This window comes from Panulirus ornatus, chromosome 43, assembly GCF_036320965.1.
Source record: "Panulirus ornatus isolate Po-2019 chromosome 43, ASM3632096v1, whole genome shotgun sequence".
In the NCBI taxonomy this organism is placed as follows: Eukaryota; Metazoa; Arthropoda; class Malacostraca; order Decapoda; family Palinuridae; genus Panulirus; species Panulirus ornatus.
Genome location: NC_092266.1, coordinates 2,762,265 through 2,785,318, shown reverse-complemented (window position 1 = coordinate 2,785,318; position 23,054 = coordinate 2,762,265). Strand labels below are relative to the sequence as shown.

The following is a 23,054-nucleotide window of genomic DNA, read 5'->3' as shown; positions in this document are numbered from 1 at the left end:
CCTCTTCTGTGTTTACTAAATAATTATGCCTAACCCTCTCACTTTGCACACCAGTTCAACCAAAACACCCTATATCTGCCACTCTATCATCAAACACATTCAACAAACCTTCAAAATACTCACTCCATCTCCTTCTGATGATGATGATGATGATGATAGAAAAGTCCCTTCCAAGGAGTGGCGGGAAAAGAGAAGGGGGAAAGAGCAAGAATTGTTAGAGGAAGTGAAATTTAGAGGGAGGAAAAGAGCCAGGGCTTAACCCAGCTTGCATTGGAAAAAATATGTTAAGAAGGGCGGAAATGATGAGTGGAGGGCAAGGTTTTATTTTAGTTATTTATTTATTTATCTTTTTTTATCACTTTATCTTTTTCTATTTCATTTTATTTTTGTATTTCATTTTTTTATCATTTTTTTTTATAAGGGATATAGGAGGAGATGGATCGTATCTCTGGCCGATGGACACTGATTTCACCAAGGCGTTCCCCGCACGGACTTAGCAGCAAGATCTATAGAGGTTTTTAGTTTTTTAATATATTGGCAATGGATGTTATCCAGGTTGTATATTAAACATGTTACCTGGGTGGTCTATTCCCAGGAGATCGTTGAAGTAATCAATCCAGTGAGTATGATGTATTTGAAATCGCTCTACTTGTCTTTCAAACAATTTCCTCCAATAAATGTTTAGAGGAGGGATTCGTGCTCTCTCGTGAAGTTCTGTGTTCCTGATGAACTCGTGACATTCGATGTTAAAAACTCAACGTAAAGCTTTGTTCTGAATGATTTGGATTGCACGGATGTTGGATTTGGCTCCGAGTTCGAGAGCTGAAGGGGCATAAGTGATAAGTGGTCGTATTAATGCTTTGTAGAGGTGCAATTTGGTTTTGAATTGCGCCTAAACTACAAAATATTATAGATCTTACAACTAAATCCGTGTAGGGAACATCTTGGCAATATCAGTGTCTGTCTGTCAGAGATACGATCCATCTCTTATACCCTTCAAGAAAAAAAGAAAAAAAAGAAAAAACCTCCTCCGCCCTCCACTCATCAACCCTGTCCTAGCTATCCCCCTTACCCGATTCACGCTGGGTTGAGCCCTGGCTCATTTCCTCCTAGAAAAATTCACTTCCTCTAACAACTCTTGCAATTTCCTCTTCTCCTTTCCCACCCTCTTCCTTAGAAGGGACTTTTCTATCATCATTCATTCATTCATTCGAACTCACTGGATCATAAGCTGGTCAGAGGTGGACAGCTCTTGTGGTGGCCAAGCAGTTTACCTCACTACACTGTCATTTTGATGACCTAAGCACTAGTCCTGTACACCCAGACGTGACTGTTTCCATATAAGTATTCATATACATATATTCATTAGAATTTAACAAAGCATACACCTGGTGCACATACCTGGTCGTACTAAGCCACACTGGGTATGAGGCGGCTACTCTGTCTAAGACCAGTATTCGGGCCCCAGAATATCGTTGGTCCAGCACCAGACACAACACTATGGATGCTGGTTGTGTGTTTATGTGTAGGCGTCTATTTGCCCATTTATCTTCCCTTGATATGCCTACCTCATTGTCTATTTCATTTAACATTAATTACATAGGTCAAATGACATGACAATGTATCCATGAGGTGCATCAGACTCTCAGGTTTGCTTTATCAATTCAACGAATTGATAAAGCTTAAAGTTCAATGTATGAGAAGCTAATGACCTTCATTATATCTACTAAGGATAATATTGCACTACTGCAAGTCATCTATGTCAACAGGTCTCATATCCTTCAGTTGTAAAGGACGGTCATCAATTGTCCAATACAGAAGAGGACTCATAAAACCTTATGTGGCTGTACACAGTATAATTGGTTGCATCATTCTTATATCATAAGGAATTATCATAAGGGTTATATCACAAGATCAGCTTGAAATGAATATAGATTCTTAATGGCGCGTAAGTGTGTATCACCAACATCAATACCATCACAGTTCATGTGGTCTCTAGCATAAAGATACGATATATATATATATATATATATATATATATATATATATATATATATATATATATATATATATATATATATATATATATATATTTTTTTTTTTTTTTTTTTTTTTTCATACGATTCGCCATTTCCCGCATTTGCGAGGTAGCATTAAGAACAGAGGACTGGGCCTTAGAGGGAAAATCCTCACCTGGCCCCCTTCTCTGTTCCTTCTTTTGGAAAATTAAAAAAAAAACGAGAGGGGAGGATTTCCAGCCACCCGCTCCCTCCCCTTTTAGTCGCCTTCTACGACACGCAGGGAATACGTGGGAAGCATTCTTTCTCCCCGATCACACAAAATCTTTTTCACCCCATCTTTCCACCTCCAATTGGTCTCCCTCTTCTCCTCGTTCCCTCCACCTCCGACACATATATCCTCTTGGTCAATCTTTCCTCACTCATTCTCTCCATGTGACCAAACCATTTCAAAACACCCTCTTCTGCTCTCTCAACCACGCTCTTTTTATTTCCACACATCTCTCTTACCCTTACGTTACTTACTCGATCAAACCACCTCACACCACACATTGTCCTCAAACATCTCATTTCCAGCACATCCATCCTCCTGCGCACAACTCTATCCATAGTCCACGCCTCGCAACCATACAACATTGTTGGAACCACTATTCCTTCAAACATACCCAAAGTGACTTTGAAATGATACACAATAAAATGACTATAGTGTGAGTGATTTGTCAAAAATGTGCAGAAAATTATTTACTCTCTGAGAGCCTCGTTGCTTGTGCCAAATGGCTGTCACAGCTCCACACTGCCGGGCGACAGAAGAAAGTGAACTGACTTGAGTCAGAGGATCATCTCGTCCCTATCACATCATTCAGAGCGATACCAGTTTGCATCAGCCTTCACTCTTGCCTGCAGTAGCATGCTTTCTGACATGTTTCATGAACTCCTCTTCGCCAACGGAACTACCTTGGCCCACCAGTGATGCTACTACGTTTGTGAAACAAGAACCATTTGCAACACAAACCTCGCCAGGTGGTAGAGTGTCCCGCAGTGTATCGAAACAGACTTCCCCAGAACTTTTTTTAAAGGGGAAGTAAATGTTTATAGTTGTGTTACTGGAGTGATAGTTTTCAAACATGGTGCTTTGACAAGAAAATAGTGAAATTGGAAAAAATGTAGCTTAGACATTGAAGCTTATTGATACAGTGGTTAAATTGATGAGAACTACTATTGACGTTTGTGTAAATGAATTAAACATTTCCTTTCCATAGCCAGAGGTTGAACCATTATGTGACATTCATTTTTTTCATTTCATTTCAAGCTAGAAGTTTCAGTTTTCTAAATTGTTTCTTACATTTTTCACATGTATACATATGTATGTGTGTGTGTGTGTGTGTGTATATGTGCGTGTGTGTATGTGTATATATATATATATGTATATTATCCCTGGGGATAGGGGTGAAAGAATACTTCCCACGCATTCCTCGCGTGTCGTAGAAAGCGACTAGAGGGGACGGGAGCGGGGGGCCAGAAATCCTCCCCTCCTTGTATTTTTTTTTTTTTTAACTTTCTAAAATGGGAAACAGAAGATATATATATATATATATATATATATATATATATATATATATATATATATATATATATATATATATATATATATATATATGTATATATATATATATATATATATATATATATATATATATATATATATATATATATATATATATATATATATATATATATATATATATATATATATATATATATATATATATATATATGCAATTGAGTGGGAGAAGTATAAAAGAAAGAGACAGGAGGTCAAGAGAAAGGTGCAAGAGGTGAAAAAAAGGGCAAATGAGAGTTGGGGTGAGAGACTATCAGTAAATTTTAGGGAGAATAAAAAGATGTTCTGGAAGGAGGTAAATAGGGTGCGTAAGACAAGGGAGCAAATGGGAACTTCAGTGAAGGGCGTAAATGGGGAGGTGATAACAAGTAGCGGTGATGTGAGAAGGAGATGGAATGAGTATTTTGAAGGTTTGTTGAATGTGTCTGATGACAGAGTGGCAGATATAGGGTGTTTTGGTCGAGGTGGTGTGCAAAGTGAGAGGGTTAGGGAAAATGATTTGGTAAACAGAGAAGAGGTAGTAAAAGCTTTGCGGAAGATGAAAGCCGGCAAGGCAGCAGGTTTGGATGGTATTGCAGTGGAATTTATTAAGAAAGGGGGTGACTGTATTGTTGACTGGTTGGTAAGGTTATTTAATGTATGTATGACTCATGGTGAGGTGCCTGAGGATTGGCGGAATGCGTGCATAGTGCCATTGTACAAAGGCAAAGGGGATAAGAGTGAGTGCTCAAATTACAGAGGTATAAGTTTGTTGAGTATTCCTGGTAAATTATATGGGAGGGTATTGATTGAGAGGGTGAAGGCATGTACAGAGCATCAGATTGGGGAAGAGCAGTGCGGTTTCAGAAGTGGTAGAGGATGTGTGGATCAGGTGTTTGCTTTGAAGAATGTATGTGAGAAATACTTAGAAAAGCAAATGGATTTGTATGTAGCATTTATGGATCTGGAGAAGGCATATGATAGAGTTGATAGAGATGCTCTGTGGAAGGTATTAAGAATATATGGTGTGGGAGGCAAGTTGTTAGAAGCAGTGAAAAGTTTTTATCGAGGATGTAAGGCATGTGTACGTGTAGGAAGAGAGGAAAGTGATTGGTTCTCAGTGAATGTAGGTTTGCGGCAGGGGTGTGTGATGTCTCCATGGTTGTTTAATTTGTTTATGGATGGGGTTGTAAGGGAGGTAAATGCAAGAGTCCTGGAAAGAGGGGCAAGTATGAAGTCTGTTGGGGATGAGAGAGCTTGGGAAGTGAGTCAGTTGTTGTTCGCTGATGATACAGCGCTGGTGGCTGATTCATGTGAGAAACTGCAGAAGCTGGTGACTGAGTTTGGTAAAGTGTGTGGAAGAAGAAAGTTGAGAGTAAATGTGAATAAGAGCAAGGTTATTAGGTACAGTAGGGGTGAGGGTCAAGTCAATTGGGAGGTGAGTTTGAATGGAGAAAAACTGGAGGAAGTGAAGTGTTTTAGATATCTGGGAGTGGATCTGTCAGCGGATGGAACCATGGAAGCGGAAGTGGATCATAGGGTGGGGGAGGGGGCGAAAATTTTGGGAGCCTTGAAAAATGTGTGGAAGTCGAGAACATTATCTCGGAAAGCAAAAATGGGTATGTTTGAGGGAATAGTGGTTCCAACAATGTTGTATGGTTGCGAGGCGTGGGCTATGGATAGAGATGTGCGCAGGAGGATGGATGTGCTGGAAATGAGATGTTTGAGGACAATGTGTGGTGTGAGGTGGTTTGATCGAGTAAGTAACGTAAGGGTAAGAGAGATGTGTGGAAATAAAAAAGAGCGTGGTTGAGAGAGCAGAAGAGGGTGTTTTGAAATGGTTTGGGCACATGGAGAGAATGAGTGAGGAGAGATTGACCAAGAGGATATATGTGTCGGAGGTGGAGGGAACGAGGAGAAGAGGGAGACCAAATTGGAGGTGGAAAGATGGAGTGAAAAAGATTTTGTGTGATCGGGGCCTGAACATGCAGGAGGGTGAAAGGAGGGCAAGAAATAGAGTGAATTGGAGTCATGTGGTATACAGGGGTTGACGTGCTGTCAGTGGATTGAAGCAAGGCATGTGAAGCGTCTGGGGTAAACCATGGAAAGCTGTGTAGGTATGTATATTTGCGTGTGTGGACGTGTGTATGTACATGTGTATGGGGGGGGGGGGGGGTTGGGCCATTTCTTTCGTCTGTTTCCTTGCGCTACCTCGCAAACGCGGGAGACAGCGACAAAGTATAAAAAAAAAAAAAAAAAAAAAAAAAAAAATATATATTTTTCATACTATTCGCCATTTCCCGCGATAGCGAGGCAGCGTTGAGAACAGAGGACTGGGCCTTTAAGGGAATATCCTCACCTGGCCCCCTTCTCTGTTCCTTCTTTTGGAAAAATTAAAAAAAAGAGAGAGAGGGGAGGATTTCCAGCCCCCCGCTCCCTTCCCTTTTAGTCGCATTCTACGACACGCAGGGAATACGTGGCAAGTATTCTTTCTCCCCTATCCCCAGATATATATATATATATATATATATATATATATATATATGTATATATATATATATATATATATATATATATATATATATATATATATATATATATATATATATATATATATATATATATATATATATATATTATATATATATATATATATATACATATATATATATATATATATATATATATATATATATATATATATATATATATATATATATATATATATATATATATATATATATATTTTTTTTTTTTTTTTTTTTGCTTAGTCGCTGTCTCCCGCGTTTGCGAGGTAGCGCAAGGAAACAGACGAAAGAAATGGCCCAACCCAACCCCATACACATGTATATACATACGTCCACACACGCAAATATACATACCTACACAGCTTTCCATGGTTTACCCCAGACGCTTCACATGCCTTGATTCAATCCACTGACAGCACGTCAACCCCGGTATACCACATCGCTCCAATTCACTCTATTCCTTGCCCTCCTTTCACCCTCCTGCATGTTCAGGCCCCGATCACACAAAATCTTTTTCACCCCATCTTTCCACCGCCAATTTGGTCTCCCTCTTCTCCTCGTTCCCTCCACCTCCGACACATATATCCTCTTGGTCAATCTTTCCTCACTCATTCTCTCCATGTGACCAAATCATTTCAAAACACCCTCTTCTGCTCTCTCAACCACGCTCTTTTTATTCCCACACATCTCTCTTACCCTTACGTTACTTACTCGATCAAACTACCTCACACCACACATTGTCCTCAAATATCTCATTTCCAGCACATCCATCCTCCTGCGCACAACTCTATCCATAGTCCACGCCTCGCAACCATACAACATTGTTGGAACCACTATTCCTTCAAACATACCCATTTTTGCTTTCCGAGATAATGTTCTCGACTTCCACACATTCTTCAAGGCTCCCAGAATTTTCGCCCCCTCCCCCACCCTATGATCCACTTCCGCTTCCATGTTTCCATCCGCTGCCAGATCCACTCGCAGATATCTAAAACACTTCACTTCCTCCAGTTTTTCTCCATTCATACTCACCTCCCAATTGACTTGACCCTCAACCCTACTGTACCTAATAACCTTGCTCTTATTCACATTTACTCTTAACTTCAGTGAAGGGCGCAAATGGGGAGGTGATAACAAGTAGTGGTGATGTGAGAAGGAGATGGAGTGAGTATTTTGAAGGTTTGTTGAATGTGTTTGATGATAGAGTGGCAGATATAGGGTGTTTTGGTCGAGGTGGTGTGCAAAGTGAGAGGGTTAGGGAAAATGATTTGGTAAACAGAGAAGAGGTAGTAAAAGCTTTGCGGAAGATGAAAGCCGGCAAGGCAGCAGGTTTGGATGGTATTGCAGTGGAACTTATTAAAAAAGGGGGTGACTGTATTGTTGACTGGTTGGTAAGGTTATTTAATGTATGTATGACTCATGGTGAGGTGCCTGAGGATTGGCGGAATGCGTGCATAGTGCCATTGTACAAAGGCAAAGGGGATAAGAGTGAGTGCTCAAATTACAGAGGTATAAGTTTGTTGAGTATTCCTGGCAAATTATATGGGAGGGTATTGATTGAGAGGGTGAAGGCATGTACAGAGCATCAGATTGGGGAAGAGCAGTGTGGTTTCAGAAGTGGTAGAGGATGTGTGGATCAGGTGTTTGCTTTGAAGAATGTATGTGAGAAATACTTAGAAAAGCAAATGGATTTGTATGTAGCATTTATGGATCTGGAGAAGGCATATGATAGAGTTGATAGAGATGCTCTGTGGAAGGTATTAAGAATATATGGTGTGGGAGGCAAGTTGTTAGAAGCAGTGAAAAGTTTTTATCGAGGTTGTAAGGCATGTGTACGTGTATGAAGAGAGGAAAGTGATTGGTTCTCAGTGAATGTAGGTTTGCGGCAGGGGTGTGTGATGTCTCCATGGTTGTTTAATTTGTTTATGGATGGGGTTGTTAGGGAGGTGAATGCAAGAGTTTTGGAAAGAGGGGCAAGTATGAAGTCTGTTGGGGATGAGAGAGCTTGGGAAGTGAGTCAGTTGTTGTTCGCTGATGATACAGCGCTGGTGGCTGATTCATGTGAGAAACTGCAGAAGCTGGTGACTGAGTTTGGTAAAGTGTTTGAAAGAAGAAAGTTAAGAGTAAATATATATATATATATATATATATATATATTATTTATTTATTTTGCTTTGTCGCTGTCTCCCGCGTTAGCGAGGGAGCGCAAGAAAACAGACGAAAGAATAGCCAAACCCACCCACATACACATACATATAAATACACTTCCACACACACATTTATACATACCTATACATGTCAACGTATGCATATATATACACACACAGACATATTCATATATACACATATACATAGTCTATACTTTCTGTCTTTAATCATTCCTATCGCCACCCTCCCACACATCAAATAACAACCTCGCATGTGCTCAAGGTAGCCCTAGGAAAAGAGACAAAGGCCATATTCGTTCACACTCAGTCTCTAGCTGTCATGTATAATGCACTGAAACCACAGCTCCTCTTCAACATCCAGGACCCACAGAAATTTCCATGGTTTACCCCAGACGCTTCACACGCCCTGGTTCAATCCATTTACAGCACGTCGACCCCGGTATACCACATCGTTCCAATTCACTCTATTCCTTGCACGCCTTTCACCATCCTGCATGTTCAGACTCCGATCACTCAAAATCTTTTTCGCTACATCTTTCCACCTCCAATTTGGTCTCCCACTTCTCCTCGTTCCCTCCACCTCTGACACATATATCCTCTTAGTCAATCTTTACTCACTCATTCTCTCCATGTGACCAAACCATTTCAAAACACCCTCCTCTGCTCTCTCAACCACACTCTTTTTATTACCAAACATATCTCTTACCCTATTATTACTTACCCGATCGAACCACCTCACACCACATATTGTCCTCAAACATCTCATTTCCAGCACATCCACCCACTTCTGCGCAACTCTATCTATAGCCCATGCCTCGAAACCATATAACATTGTTGGAACCATTATTCCTTCAGATATACCCATTTTTGCTTTCCGAGATAATGTTCTCGACTTCCCCGGAGTCTTCAATGCTCCAAGAAATTTCTCCCCCTCCACCACCCTCTGATTCACTTCCGCTTTCATGGTTCCATCCACTGCCAAATTCACTCCCAGATATCTAAAACACTTCACTTCCTCCAGTTTTTCTCCATTCAAACTTACCTCTCAATTGACTTGTCCCTCAACCCTACTGCATCTAATAAACTTGCTCTTATTCACATTTACTCTCAGCTTTCTTCTTTCACACACTTTACCGAACTCAGTCACCAGCTTCTGCAGTTTCTCATACGAATCAGCCACCAGCGCTGTATCATCAGCGAACAACAACTGACTCACTTCCCAAGCTCTCTCATCCACAACAGATTGCATACTTGCCCCTCTTTCCAAAACTCTTGCATTCACCTCCCTAACAACCCCAGCCATAAACATTAAACAACCATGGAGACATCACACACCCCTGGCGCAAACCAACATTCAAGGAGAACCAATCACTTTCCTCTCTTCCTACAAGTACACATGCTTTACATCCTCGATGAAAAACTTTTCACTGCTTCTAACAACTTGCCCCCACACAATATATTCTTAGTACCCTCCACAGAGCGTATCTATCAATTCTGTTATATTCCCTCTCCAGATCCATAAATGCTACATACAAATCCATTTGCTTTTCTAAGTATTTTTCACGTACATTCTTCAAAGAATCACCTGATCTACACATACTCTACAACTTCTGAAACTACACTGCTCTTCCCCAATCTGATGCTCTGTACATGCCTTCACTCTATCAATCAATACTTTTCCATATGATTTCCCAGGAATGCTCAACAAACTTATACCTCTGTAATTTGAGCACTCACTCTTATCCCCTTTGCCTTTGTACAATGGTACTATGCAAGCATTCCGCCAATCCTCAGGTACCTCACCATGAGCCATACATACATTAAATAACCTTACCAACCAGTCAACAAAACAGTCTCCCCCTTTTTTGATAAATTCCACTGCAGTGCCATCTAAACCTGCTGCCTTGCCGGCTTTCATCTTCCGCAAAGCTTTTACTACCTCTTCTCTGTTTACCAAATCATTTTCACTAACCCTCTCACTTTGCACACAACCTCGACCAAAACACCTTATATCTGCCAATCTATCATCAAACACATTCAACAAACCTTCAAAATACTCACTCCATCTCTTTCTGATGATGATGATGATGATGATGATGATGATAGAAAAGTCGTTTCCAAGGAGGGGCGGGAAAAGAGAGGAGGGGAAAGAGCAAGAATTGTTAGAGAAAGTGAATTTTAGAGGGAGGAAAAGGGCCAGGGCTTAACCCAGCTCGCATTGGAAAAATATGTTAAGAAGGGCGGAGATGATGAGTGGAGGGCAAGGTTTTATTTTAGTTATCTATCTATTTATCTTTTTTATCACTTTATCTTATTCTATTTTATTTTTTTTCGTCTTTTAATTTATCCTTTTTTTTATAAGGGATGTAGGAGGAGATGGATCGTATCTCTGGCCGATGGACACTGATGTTACCAAGGCGTTCCCCGCACGGACTTAGCAGCAAGATCTATAGAGGTTTTTAGTTTTTTAATATATTGACCCTGGATGTTGTCCAGGTTGTATATTAAACATGTTACCTGGGTGGTCTATTCCCAGGAGATTGTTGAAGTAATCAATCCAGTGAGTATGATGTATTTGAAATCGCTCTACTTGTCTTTCAAACAATATCCTCCAGTAGATGTTTAGAGGAGGGATTCGTGCTCTCTCGTGAAGTTCTGTGTTCCTGATGAACTCGTGCCATTTGATGTTAAAAACCCAACGTAGAGCTTTGTTCCGAATGATTTGGAGTGCACGGATGTTGGATTTGGCTCCGAGTTCGAGAGCTGAAGGGGCATAAGTGATAAGTGGTCATATTAATGCTTTGTAGAGGTGCAATTTGGTTTTGAATTGCGCCTCTCTGAATCTATACAATTTTTCGAGCTCCGCTCTCGCAATAGCCGCTCTAGACTGTATATGTCGGTTCATTCTCAGGTGTACATCATAGTTTAGGCCCAGGACAGTGTTGGTGTTAGAGATGGGAATAGGTAAATGTCGGTGTATACGGGAGTGTAGGTAGACATTAGTTTTGTTGTATCTCTGTCGTACATTAAAGTAGGATATGTTGGATTTTGCAGGATCTGTTTTGATCCTCCATTTTAACCCCCAGAGCGAAACGTGGTCAATTGGGTTCTGTTGATTAAGTGTGTGAGGGTTCTGGCTCTGATTAGCTGTGTGACATCATCTGCATATTGGAGAGTGATGGAGTCCAGGTGTATAGGATTGGGAAGATCATTTGAGTAGAGTGTGTAAAGATTGGGGGCCAGCACGGAGCCTTGGGGTACACCGGCATTAAGGAGGAAGTAAGTAGTTTGAGTAAGTGTTTCTGTATTTCATTTGGGTTTTTCTGTTGCTAAGATAGTTAGAGAGAAGCTTAATACTGGGTCATGGGAGCTGGAACTGGGTGCTTAGTTCATACCTCAATCCATCATGCCACACGGTGTCATAGGCTTTTTCAACATCTTTTGTGATGAGTGCGGTCATTTTGTGTGTCCGCGTGTTGTTTCTTATGTAGTTCGTAATGATGTTGAGTTCATCTTGTGTGGAGCGATGTTGATGAAAGCCAAACTGTTTATGTGAGAGTAGGTTGTTGTTTGTTATGTGTTGTCTAAGTCTGTTGTATAAGATTCTTTCAAATGTCTTCCCAATGGACTCAAGTAGGCTGATAGGTCTGTAGTTCATGGGGTCTCAGTTGGATTTGTTGGGTTCAGGTATCATTGTGGTTGTTGCAGTTTTGAAGGCCGCGGGAAAATAGCCAGAGGCTAGTGCCGCGTTGAAGAAGAAGGTGATGGCTCTGATAGTGTTGCCAGGGAGATGTGTAAGTAGCTGGTAACCAATGCCTGAGTTACCTGGAGCTACTTTGGACGATTTTAGGAGGAGGAATTTGACCTCGCTTGATCTTATTGGAGTTGTGGGAAGGTGGTCGTGCGAAAGCGATTGGAAATGTATGATCTGTTCTGGGTAGAAGTGACTGGGTCTGTTTTGTATGTGTTGTGTGACAATTTGAGTGTTTTCGTACGCTAGAGGGTGAGGGCGGTGAGTGTGAAAGATACCTTCCCAGTGTTTTTGAAAAATGTTGGCAATGTCTTGTGGGTTATGTTGTAGTGTTGTCGTTATTTAGCCCATTAAAGTCTGTTTTCGGTATTCCTTTGAGTTTTCGTATTCTGTTCCAAAACTCTTGAGGAGATTTGATCCGGTGTTGTTCTGTTGTGGTGATAACAGATTTCCAGTGTGTATTGTGGTCTTCTAGAAGGCTGTTGAGTGTGTGGTTTCGTAGGGATGTGAGGTCCCACCGTACTAGGCCCAATCGACGTCTGTTTTGCTCAAAACGTCGACGGTAGCACGAGAGGAGTCTTGTTGTTTTGGGAGAGAGAAAGAAGGAGTATCTTGAAGTAAATGAAGATTTGTGGATAGAAGTGTTAGCTGCCTGTGTGATTGTTCCATGTATATGTTCTATTTCTGTGTCTATTAGTGTTATTGGGTGGTTTTCGTAGTTTGTGGTGTAAGTGCAGTTGAAGAAAGTGTCATTGAAGCTCTCCCAGTCTGCTCTTTTGTAGTGGTAGTGTGAGGGTGATGGGACGAGGATAGGGTTAGACGAGAGATGAAGAAAGATAGGGATGTGGCCGGAACTACACAGTGGTCCTGGAGGCAAGAAATTATGAAGATAATTACTGGCTCTGTTGGAGAAGACATGATCAGGTCTGCCTTTTCCTCCTAGGCCAGTGAAGACAGTGTGGAAGTAAGGTCCTAGGAAGTTAAGACGTTTGTAAGAGTATAAAGCGAATAAGTCATCACCATGAGAATTGTTTCTATTGTGGTGGAAGGTTCTCTGTTGGGCGTTGAGGTCACCTAGAAGGTAGACTGGGATATGTGTGTGATTGAATACTGTGTAGAGATCATGGAGTGGAATGGTAGTGTCGGGTCGAGAGTATGTAGTGCAGAAGATAATTAAGCCATGTGTTGCGTTTATCTTAACTGCTAGAAAGTGTTCGTATTGCCATGAAGCGGCCAGGTATTGGTGTTCGATGGTGTTGCGTGTAAGGATGGCGACTCCCTCGTGTCTACTGTCTGGAGACTGTCGTGATGTATACCCGCAATGTCTGATCTTATACCCGTTGATGATACATGTGCTGTTAAGTATCACAATATCGGGTCTCTTCTCTTCGAGAAGTGTGGCAATCAGATAATGGCTACTGTGATAGCTACGCACGTTAAACTGCAAGATCTTAAGCACTTACGATTTTTGGAAGTTTGTCGGCCTTCTGGGGGAGAGGGTGAACGTCGACTATTTGAATGTCGGGTTTGACCAGAGGAGGGTTGTCAGGTGTGTCGGCAAGGTCAGGTTCTGGGGCTCCTCTGGGAGGGTTAGGCGCAGGAAGGGAGGGGGTAGGTGGAGGGGGGGATTGGTGTGTGGAGGTTCAGGGGAGACTGTCGTGGTGGTGGAAGTTGGGACGGTGGGGGTGGGAGAGGAATTGGTATTTGGAGAGACAGTTGGATTGCTGGTGTTGGGTTGGGGGATTGTGGATGGAGTTGTGTTAGGGGGTGCGGAGGGGGTATTGGAAGCTGGGAGGGTGACAGGTTGAGTTGTTGGGGGAGAGTTGGAAGTGTTACTGGCTGTCTCCTGGGCAACATTATCGTTAGGGGTCAGGGAGGCAGACGAGACAGGGGTCGGGGAGGGATGGTTGTTGGCGGGGGAGCTGAGGAGTTTAGGTGGAGTGCTTACATTGGGTAGGTTGTTGTGAGCAAGCAGCAAATCGAAGATTCTGATGAACTCCGACTTATCTTCCTTGCTCAGGAACAACACTTTTAGGTAGCACGCATGCATCCTACCTTGTAGGGTGAGGAGGTCTGAAGAATTGGTAGTCGGGATAGAAGCTTGGGTGGCAGGGGGAGGAGCAGCAGCAGCAACTGTTGCGTAGAGGTGAGGGTTTGTGGAAGGAGGTGAGTTGGATTTTTGTGCCTGACGCACTGCGCGGAGTTGCTCCTTCTTACGTAGGCACAGTCCAGATACAGCAACGTGTTCACCTTTACAGTTAACGCACTTCGCTGCCTGAACGCTGCACTCACGAAAACCATGACCAGTTTCCACGCATTGACTACAGGTTTGGTGGGGCTCTTTACAGTTCTTTGTTTCATGTCCAAATTGCAGACATTTGTAACATTGTTGAACGTCGAGATATTCATCTTTTTTCAGGTATTTTGCGGGCATAGAGATCATGGGGAACAGGATTCCTCGGGAGAGCAGGCGATCGGCCTCGGTCGGGTTTGAACATTGTATCTTTATTGATCTGGAGTTATTCAGTTTATAGACGTTGATGACATTAACGTCATTGTTTTCGCCATTGATGGCTTCAACAATCTCCGAAGGGCTGAGGGACAAGATAGATGCATCAACATTGTAGGCAATAATAGTACATCTAGCTTGAAGGGGGCAGCGGTCCTGAACGATCTGGTAGTTTTTTTAGCTAGTTCATCAAGGAGAGGCTTAGATAGGATTCCATCTAAATCACTATCTTTGCCCTAGCAAATCTTAAACTGGTAATTGTTCGAAGGGAATTGAATAACCCTAGTAGGACGGATCTCAGTGGTCTAAAAGACGATGGACAGAAGTTCGAACGTGGAAGGGGGCGGGGGGACAATCAGTTTTGAGGGATTTTAGACGTATGTCGGGCGGCATGTTGGTGGCATCAGTGTCCTAGTGCGAGAAAACGTGAGTGAGGGACGCTCGACGGTCCAAGGTAGGGGAGAGGTAAGAGATAGTGTGAGGGTCTCCACCCCGTTAGGTGAGAACAGGTCCTCAGGAAAATGAGTTTTCCAGAATGGGGTGGGGAAGCTGGGGTAGAGATTGCTCAAGCCAAACGGTCGAGAGATGGATGATGGATGGTAGAAATAAAAAAAAAAGGGGGATATGAAGATGGACTGGAGGCAACGCGGGGGTGTGGGGAGCAGCGAGGGTGGTGAGGGAACAGCCTGCCGGCGTCGTCACCGTAACGGTCTCCCGCGGGAAGGACCAACGCGGGAGGCAACGTTACAATCCACTTCTTTCTTCTGTCTTCTCTCTTCTGTCTTCTTTCTTCCCTCTTCTGTCTTCTCTCTTCTTTCTTCTCTCATCGTGGGATCTGGCGGTTAATCCTCCATCAACCACCTGGCCGAAACAGGAGCAGCAAGAACCTTCTCGAATGGCAAGAAAAGAAGGGAATACGATGATAGAAAAGTCCCTTCCAAGGAAGAGCGGAAAAAGAGTTTGAGGGAAAGAGCAAGAAATTGTTAGAGGAAGTGAATTTTAGAGGGTGGAAAAGGAGCCAAGTCTTAACCCAGCTTGCACAGGAATAACAGGATGAGCAGGTCAAAGATGATGAGTGGAGGGCAAGTATTTTTTTTTTTCTTTTTAATACAGGAGGAAATGGATCGTATCTCTGGCTGATGGACACTGATTTTACCAAGGCGTTCTCCGCACGGACTTAGCAGCAAGATCTATAGTGATTTTTAGTTTTTAATACATGGTCACTGGATGTTGTTCAGGTTGGATATTGAACATGTTATCTGGGTGATCTATTGCCAGGAAATTGTTGAAGTAATCAGTCCAGTGAGTATGATGTAATTGAAATCGCTCTACTTGTCTTTCAAACAATTTCCTCCAATAGATGTTTAATGGGGGGATTCGTGCTCTCTCGTGAAGTTCTGTGTTCCTGATGAACTCGTGCCATTTGATGTTAAAAAGCCAACGTAGAGCTTTCTTCTGAATGATTTGGAGTGCAGGGATGTTGGATTGGGCTCCGAGTTCAAGAGCTGAAGGGGCATAAGTGATAAGCGGTCGTATTAATGCTTTATAGAGATTTGCAATTTGGTTTTGAATTGCGCCTATCTGAATCCATACATTTTTGCGAGCTCCGCTCTCGCAATAGGCACTCTAGACTGAATATGTCGGCTCATTCTCAGGTGTACATCATAGTTTAGGCCCAGCACAGTGTTGGTATTTGAGATGGGAATGGGTAAATGTCGGTGTATACGGGAGTGTAGTTACACATTAGTTATGTTGTATCTCTGACGTACATTAAAGTAGGATATGTTGGATTTTGCAGGATTTGTTTTAATCCTCCATTATAACTCCCAGAGCGAAACGTGGTCAATTTCCTGTTGGGTTCTATTGATTAAGTGTGTGAGGGTTCTGGCTCTGATTAGCTGTGTGACATCATCTGCATATTGGAGAGTGATGGAGTCCTGGTGTATAGGATTGGGAAGATCATTTGAGTAGAGCGTGTAAAGAGTGAGGGCCAGCACGGAGCCTGGGGGTACACCGGCATTAAGGAGGAAGTAGTTTGAGTAAGTGTTTCTGTATTTGATTTGGGTTTTCCTGTTGCTAAGATAGTTAGAGAGAAGCATAATGGTGAGTCGTTGGAGTTGGAACTGGGTGCTTAGTTTATACCTCAATCCATCGTGCCACACAGTGTCAAAGGATTTTTCAACATCTTTTGTGATGAGTGCGGTCATTTTGTGTGTCCGCGTGTTGTTTGTTATGTAGTTCGTAATGATGTTGAGTTCATCTTGTGTGGAGCGATGCTGATGAAAGCCAAACTGCTTGTGTGAGAGTAGGTTGTTGTTTGTTAGGTGTTGTCTAAGTCTGTTGTATAAGATTCTTTCAAATGTCTTCCCAATGGACTCAAGTAGGTTGATAGGTCTGTAGTTCACTGGGTCTCCGTTGGATTTGTTAGGTTTAGGTATCATTATGGTTGTTGCAGTTTTGAAGGCCGCGGGAAAATAGCCAGAGGCTAGTGCCGCGTTAAAGAGGAAGGTGATGGCTCTGATAGTGTTGTCAGGGAGATGTGTAAGTAGCTGGTAACCAATGCCTGAGTTACCTGGAGCTACTTTGGACGATTTTAGGAGGAGGAATTTGACCTCGCTCGATCTTATTGGAGTTGTGAGAAGGTGGTCGTGCGAAAGCGATTGGAAATGTATGATCTGTTCAGGGTAGAAGTGACTGGGTCTGTTTTGTATGTGTTGTGTGACAATTTGAGTGTTTTCGTACGCTAGAGGGTGAGGGCGGTGAGTGTGAAAGATACCTTCCCAGTGTTTTTGAAAAATGTTGGCAATGTCTTGTGGGTTATGGTGTAGTGTTGTCGTTATTTAGCCCATTAAAGTCTGTTTTCGGTATTCCTTTGAGTTTTCGTATTCTGTTCCAAAACTCTTGGAGATTTGATCCGGTGTTGTTCTGTTGTGGTGATAACAGATTTCCAGTGTGTATTGTGGTCTTCTAGAAGGCTGTTGAGTGTGTGGTTTCGTAGGGATGTGAGGTCCCACCGTACTAGGCCCAATCGACGTCTGTTTTGCTCAAAACGTCGACGGTAGCACGAGAGGAGGCTTGTTGTTTTGGAAGAGGGAAAGAAGGAGTATCTTGAAGTAAATGAAGATTTGGGGATAGAAATGTCAGCTGCCTGTGTGATTGTTCCATGTATATGTTCTATTTCTGTGTCTATTAGTGTTATTGGGTGGTTTTCGTAGTTTGTGGTGTAAGTGCAGTTGGAGAGAGTGTCTTTGAATCTCTCCCTGTCTGCTCTTTTGTAGTGGTAGTGTGAGGGTGATGGGACGAGGATAGGGTTAGACGAGAGATGAAGAAAGATAGGGATGTGGTCGGAACCACACAGTGGTCCTGGAGACAAGAAATTATGAAGATAATTACTGGCTCTGTTGGAGAAGACAAGATCAGGTCTGCCTTTTCCTCCTAGGCCAGTGAAGACAGTGTGGAAGTAAGGTCCTAGGAAGTTAAGACGTTTGTAAGAGTATAAAGCGAATAAGTCATCACTATGAGAATTGTTTCTGTTGTGGTGGAAGGTTCTGTGTTGGGCGTTGAGGTCAGCTAGAAGGTAGACTGGGATATGTGTGTGATTGAATACTGTGTAGAGATCATGGAGTGGAATGGTAGTGTTGGGTCGAGAGTATGTAGTGCAGAAGATAATGAAGCCATGTATTGTGTTTATCTTAACTGCTAGAAAGTGTTCGTATTGCCATGAGGTGGCGAGGTATTGGTGTTCGATGGTGTTGCGTGTAAGGATGGCGACTCCCTCGTGTCTACTGTCTGGAGACTGTCGTGATGTATACCCGCAATGTCTAATTTTATATCCGTTGGTGATACATGTGATGTTAAGTATCACAACATCGGGTTTTTTCTCTTCGAGGAGAGTGGCAATCAGATGACGGCCATTGTGATAGCTGCGCAAGTTAAATTGTAAGATTTTTAGCATTTTACGACTTATGGAAATTTATTGGCCTTCTGCATCTGTGATCGATGAGGGCCACTGACGAACCGTTCGAGTGTTTCACGTGTATCATTTTTCTAGTTTTTGGGTCGGGATATATCTGGCGAGGGGTCAGGAGAGGGGAGACGGGAGGGGATAATGTCATTGTCGACGAGTTGAAGGTCGAGGTTGACCGTTGGTGGGTTGTCTGGTGTGTGGGCAGGATCAGGTGCTGGGGCTCCTCTGGAAGAGTTAGGCTCGGGACGGAGGGAGGGGGAGGGGGAGGGGGGGATTGGTGAGTGGAGGTTCAGGGGAGACTGTCGTGGTGGTGGAAGTTGGGACGGTGGGGGTGGGAGAGGAATTGGTATTTGGAGAGACAGTTGGATTGTTGGTGTTGGGTTGGGGGGTTGTGGATGGAGTTGTGTTAGGGGGTGCGGAGGGGGTATTGGAAGTTGGGAGGGTGACAGGTTGTGTTGTTGGGGGAGAGTTGGAAGTGTTACTGGGGGTCTCCTGGGCAACATTATCGTTAGGGGTCAGGGAGGCAGACGAGACAGGGGTCGGGGAGGGATGGTTGTTGGCGAGGGAGGTGAGGAGTTCAGGTGGAGTTCGTACGTTGGGTAGGTTGTTGTGAGCAAGCAGCAAATCGAAGATTCTGATGAATTCCGACTTATCTTCCTTGCTCAGGAACAACGCTTTTAGGTAGCACGCATGCATCCTACCTTGTAGGGTGAGGAGGTCTGAAGAATTGGTAGTCGGGATAGGAGAAGCTTGGGTGGCAGGGGGAGGAGCAGCAGCAGCAACTGTTGCGTAGAGGTGAGGGTTTGTGGAAGGAGGTGAGTTGGATTTTTGTGCCTGACGCACTGCGCGGAGTTGCTCCTTCTTACGTGGGCACAGTCCAGATACAGCAACGTGATTACCATTTACAGTTAACGCACTTCGCTGCCTGAACCTTGCACTCACGAAAACCATAACCAGTTTCCCCGCATTGACTACAGGTTTGGTGGGGCTCTTTACAGTTCTTAGTGTCATGTCCGTATTGCAGACATTTGTAACATTGTTGAACGTCGAGATATTCATCTTTTTTCAGGTATTTTGCGGGCATAGAGATCATGGGGAACAGGATTCCTCGGGAGAGCAGGCGATCGGCCTCGGTCGGGTTTGAACATTGTATCTTTATTAATCTGGAGTTATTCAGTTTATATACGGTGATGATGTTAACGTCATTGTTTTCACCATTGATGGCTTCAACAATCTCCGAAGGGCTGAGGGACAAGATAGATGCATCAACATTGTAGGCAATAATAGTACATCTAGCTTGAAGGGGGCAGCGGTCCTGAACGATCTGGTAGTTTTTTTAGCTAGTTCATCAAGGAGAGGCTTAGATAGGATTCCATCTAAATCACTATCTTTGCCCTAGCAAATCTTAAACTGTTAATTGTTCGAAGGGAATTGAATAACCCTAGTAGGACGGATCTCAGTGGTCTAAAAGACGATGGACAGGAGTTCGAACGTGGAAGTGGGCGGGGGGACAATCAGTTTTGAGAGATTTTAGACGTATGTCGGGCGGCATGTTGGTGACATCAGTGTCCTAGTGCGAGAAAACGTGAGTGAGGGACGCTCGACGGTCCAAGGTAGGGGAGAGGTAAGAGAGAGTGTGAGGGTCTCCACCCCGTCAGGTGAGAACAGGTCCACTCCAGCCTCCGCTCCTCAGGAAAATGAGTTTTCCAGAATGGGGTGGGGAAGCTGGGGTAGAGATTGCTCAAGCCAAACGGTCGAGAGATGGATGATGGATGATAAAAAAAAAAAAAGGGATATGAAGATGGACTGGTGGCAACGCGGGGGTGTGGGGAGCAGCGAGGGTGGTGAGGGAACAGCCTGCCGGCGTCGTCACCGTAACGGTCTCCCGCGGGAAGGACCAACGCGGGAGGCAACGTTACAATCCACTTCTTTCTTCTGTCTTCTCTCTTCTGTCTTCTTTCTTCCCTCTTTTGTCTTCTCTCTTCTTTCTTCTCTCTTCGTGGGATCTGGCGGTTAATCCTCCATCAACCATGTGGCCGAAACAGGAGCAGCAAGAACCTTCTCGAATGGCAAGAGAAGAAGGGAATACGATGATAGAAAGGTCCCTTTACAATTTACACAGGTTGCTGCCTGAGCCTGACACTCACGAAAACCTTGATCAATTTCCGCACATTGACTGCATGTCTGGCGCTGAGCTTTGCAGCTCTTAGTCTCGTGTCCGTATTGTAGACATTTAAAACCTTGTATATCGAGGTACTGGTCGGGTTTGTGGTATTTGGCAGGTACTGAGATCATGGGAAACATGATTCCCCGGGAGAGTAGGCGATCTGTCTCGGTCGAGTTAGAGCATTGTATTTTAAGTGATCTTGAAATGTTCAGTTTGAAAACGTTGATGACATTAATGTCACTGTTTTCTCGATTTATGGCTTCAGTTATCTCTATGGGGTTAAGGGACAAGATAGATGCATCAATATTATTAGCACTATCGATACATCTAGCTTGAAGGGGATGGTCGTAAGCTTGGATAGGATCTCATCTGGATCGCTATCCTTGCTTAAACATATTTTATATAGATATTTATTAGTAGGGGATTGAATAACCCTACTGGGACGGACCTCAGTGGTCTTAAATACAATCGTTAGTAATTCGAACGTGTAAAGGGGCGTGGGGGGACTTTCGGTTTTAATCAATTTTAAACGAATGTCAGGAGGCATGATGGCATCAATGTCCTAATGCCGAGGAAACGTAGGTGAGGGACCACAACCCCACTCCAGGGAGGACCCTGCACTATCACAGGGTAACCCAGGAGGCTCGGCGGGAGTGGTAAGAATGTGAGGGTCTCAACCCCGTTAGGTGAGAACAGGTCCACACCAAGCCTCCGCTCCTCAGGAAGTAATTTTCCTGAATGGTGTGGGGAAGCTGGGGTAGAAATTGTTCAAGCCTAACGGTCGAGAGATGTTGGATGATGGATGGTAAAAAAGATATAAAAAAAGCTCGAGAGAAATGGACTGGAGGCAACGCAGGGTGGAGAGTGAGTTGCCTTTATATCCCACACTCTAGCCAAGGTCAGTCTCTCTCTGGTGTTCACTCGCAAAGCATCTCATGGTGTCACGGACGGCAGTTGCGGACTGACAGGGTGAGCTACACTGTGTTATAAACGTGTTATGGTGATACAGAAGACTGCAGCATGGAGGGACAACCAGGGCCATATTCTCCGTGCAGCGAAACCTCCTCAAACAGTTTTGACAACAGGAGACCGAAGGTCATAAACACAAGAAAATCCCTTCAAATGTCCTGAGTGTCAGTAAAGCTTTACGAAACATGTCTATCTTCATAGGCACATGAAATTACGTACTTTTGAAAGACATATCAGTGTAAAGAATACAAGAGTACCTTCTCCCGAAAGAACACTTAGTGTTGCAGATGAAAGTTCACATTGGACAAAAGCAATATCAGTGTTCAGAGCGTCAAAAGTATTTTTCTAAGAAATGTGATTTAAAGAAACACATGAGAATCCATACTGGTGAGAACCCATACCAATGTTCAGAATGTCAAAAAAAAAGTTTTTCTTTTAAAAGTAAGTTAGTGACACACCTGAGAGTTCACACGGGCGAGAAGCCATAGCAATGTTCAGAATGTCATAAAACTTTTTCTCAGAAAAGAAAATTAGTGAGACACCCAAGAGTTCACACCGGCGAGATGCCATACCAATGTTCAGAATGTCAAAAAACTTTTTCTCAGAAAAGTAATTTAGTGGCACACTTGAGAGTTCACACCGGCGAGATGCCATACCAATGTTCAGAATGTCAAAAAACTTTTTCTCAGAAAAGTAATTTAGTGGCACACTTGAGAGTTCACACAGGCGAGAAGCCGTACCAATGTTCAGAATGTCAAAAAAGTTTTTCTCAGAAAAGTAATTTAGTGACACACCTGAGAGTTCACACAGGCGAGAAGCCATACCAATGTTCAGAATGTCAAAAAACTTTTTCTCAGAAAAGTAATTTAGCGACACACGTGAGAGTTCACACAGGCGAGAAGCCATACCAATGTTCAGAATGTCTGAAAAGTTTTTCTTCTAAGATTGGGATAGTGACACACCTGAGAGTTCACACGGGCGAGAAGCCATACCAATGTTCAGAATGTCAAAAAACTTTTTCTCAGAAAAGTGCTTTAGTGACACACCTGAGAGTTCACACAGGCGAGAAGCCATACCAATGTTCAGAATGTCAATGAACTTTTTCTGAGAAAAGCAGTTTAGTGACACACCTGAGAGTTCACACAGGTGAGAAGCCATACCAATGTTCAAAATGTAAAAAAAAAATTTTTCTCGGAAAAGTAATTTAGTTACACACCTGAGAGTTCACACAGGCGAGAAGCCATACCAGTGTTCAGAATGTCAAAAAACTTTTTCTCAGAAAAGTGCTTTAGTGACACACCTGAGAGTTCACACAGGTGAGAAGCCATACAAATGTTCAGAATGCCACAAAACTTTTTCTCCGAAAAGTGCTTTAGT

At 43.1% G+C, this 23,054-nt stretch overlaps 1 protein-coding gene and 1 pseudogene across 1 annotated transcript in view; one reads left to right on the top strand and one right to left on the bottom strand.

The window, feature by feature from the left end:
- The window catches only part of LOC139762272 (uncharacterized), a 226,710-nt gene that overhangs the window by 14,460 nt on the left and 189,196 nt on the right, over positions 1–23,054 (bottom strand). The gene's annotated exons all lie outside the window — the stretch shown is intronic.
- LOC139762275 (uncharacterized) lies at positions 21,929–22,823 on the top strand (annotated as a pseudogene).